Below are 1753 nucleotides of genomic sequence, written 5' to 3'. Positions count from 1 at the left end.
CAAAATTATTAGCTATTTTCGAAAATTTCAAAAATATTTTTCAAAAATCTTTTTCTTATTTTTATATAAAATTTTCGAAAATAACTAATCAATTAATGTTTTGATTCAAAAATTTGAAGTTTGTTACTTGCTTGTTAAGAAAGATTCAAACTTTAAGTTCTAGAATCATATCTTGTGATTTCTTATGAACCAAGTCATTAATTGAGATTTTAAAAATCAAATCTTTTTCAAAACTAATTTCAATCATATCTTTTCAAAAATATCTTCTTATCTTATCTTTTTCAAAAATATCTTCTCAAAATATCTTTTCTAACTTCCTAACTTCTTATCTTTTCAAAATTTGTTTCAACTAACTAACTAACTTTTTGTTTGTTTCTTAACTTTTTCAAAACTACCTAACTAACTCTCTCTCTCTCTCTCTAATTTTCGAAAATATCTCTCCCTTTTTCAAAAATTTCTTTTTAATTAACTAATTATTTTTATTTTTTATTTTTGAATTCAAAAATTTTCAAAAAATACTAACTAATTTTCAAAAACCAATTTTCAAAACTCATTAACTCTTTTTCAAAATAATTTTCGAAAATTTTTCCTCCCCCATCTCATTCTATTTATTCATTCATGTCCTAACATCTCATCTCACATTCCAATCCTCACAGTTGTGTTTCTTCCTTTAACATCACATCCTTTATCTCCCCCTCTTCTTCTACTTACAAAGGGATCCCTATACTGTGGTATAAAGGATCTCTATTATTATTATCATTTTTCTGGCCATTCTTCCTTGTCATATGAGCAGGAGCAAGGATAAGAACATTCTTGTGGAAGCAGATCCAGAACCTGAAAGAACTCTGAAGAGAAAATTAAGAGAAGCTAAAATACAACAATCCAGAGATAACCTTTCAGAAATTTTCGAACAGGCAGAGGAGATGGCAGCCGAAAATAATAATAATGCAAGGAGGATGCTTGGTGACTTTACTGCACCTAATTCCAATTTACATGGAAGAAGCATCTCCATTCCTGCCATTGGAGCAAACAACTTTGAGCTGAAACCTCAATTAGTTTCTCTAATGCAGCAGAACTGCAAGTTTCATGGACTTCCATCTGAAGATCCTTTTCAGTTCTTGACTGAATTCTTGCAGATATGTGATACTGTTAAGACTAATGGAATAGATCCTGAAGTCTACAGGCTCATGCTTTTCCCTTTTGCTGTAAGAGACAGAGCTAGATTATGGTTGGATTCTCAACCCAAAGACAGCCTGAACTCTTGGGATAAGCTGGTCACGGCTTTCTTAGCCAAGTACTTTCCTCCTCAAAAGCTGAGCAAGCTTAGAGCTGATGTCCAAACCTTCAGACAGAAAGAAGGTGAATCCCTCTATGAAGCTTGGGAAAGATACAAACAGTTGACCAAAAAGTGTCCTTCTGACATGCTTTCAGAATGGACCATCCTGGATATATTCTATGATGGTTTATCTGAGCTATCAAAGATGTCACTGGACACCTCTGCAGGTGGATCCATTCACCTAAAGAAAACGCCTGCAGAAGCTCAAGAACTCATTGACATGGTTGCTAATAACCAGTTCATGTACACTTCTAAAAGGAATCCTGTGAGTAATGGGACGCCTATGAAGAAGGGAGTTCTTGAGGTTGATACTCTGAATGCCATATTGGCTCAGAACAAAATATTGACTCAGCAAGTCAATATGATTTCTCAGAGTCTGCATGGAATGCAAGCTGCATCCAACAGTACTCAAGAGGC

General features: G+C 33.8%; 1 non-coding gene across 1 annotated transcript; it reads right to left on the bottom strand.

The window, feature by feature from the left end:
- Positions 1-1319: 1319 nt before the first annotated feature.
- Positions 1320-1427, bottom strand: LOC112752618 (small nucleolar RNA R71). Its single transcript, XR_003177045.1, has one exon. It is a non-coding gene; the product is annotated as a small nucleolar RNA R71 (small nucleolar RNA).
- Positions 1428-1753: the final 326 nt, after the last annotated feature.

This window comes from Arachis hypogaea, chromosome 15 (genome assembly GCF_003086295.3).
Source record: "Arachis hypogaea cultivar Tifrunner chromosome 15, arahy.Tifrunner.gnm2.J5K5, whole genome shotgun sequence".
In the NCBI taxonomy this organism is placed as follows: Eukaryota; Viridiplantae; Streptophyta; class Magnoliopsida; order Fabales; family Fabaceae; genus Arachis; species Arachis hypogaea.
This window is presented reverse-complemented; position numbering and strand designations above follow the sequence as displayed.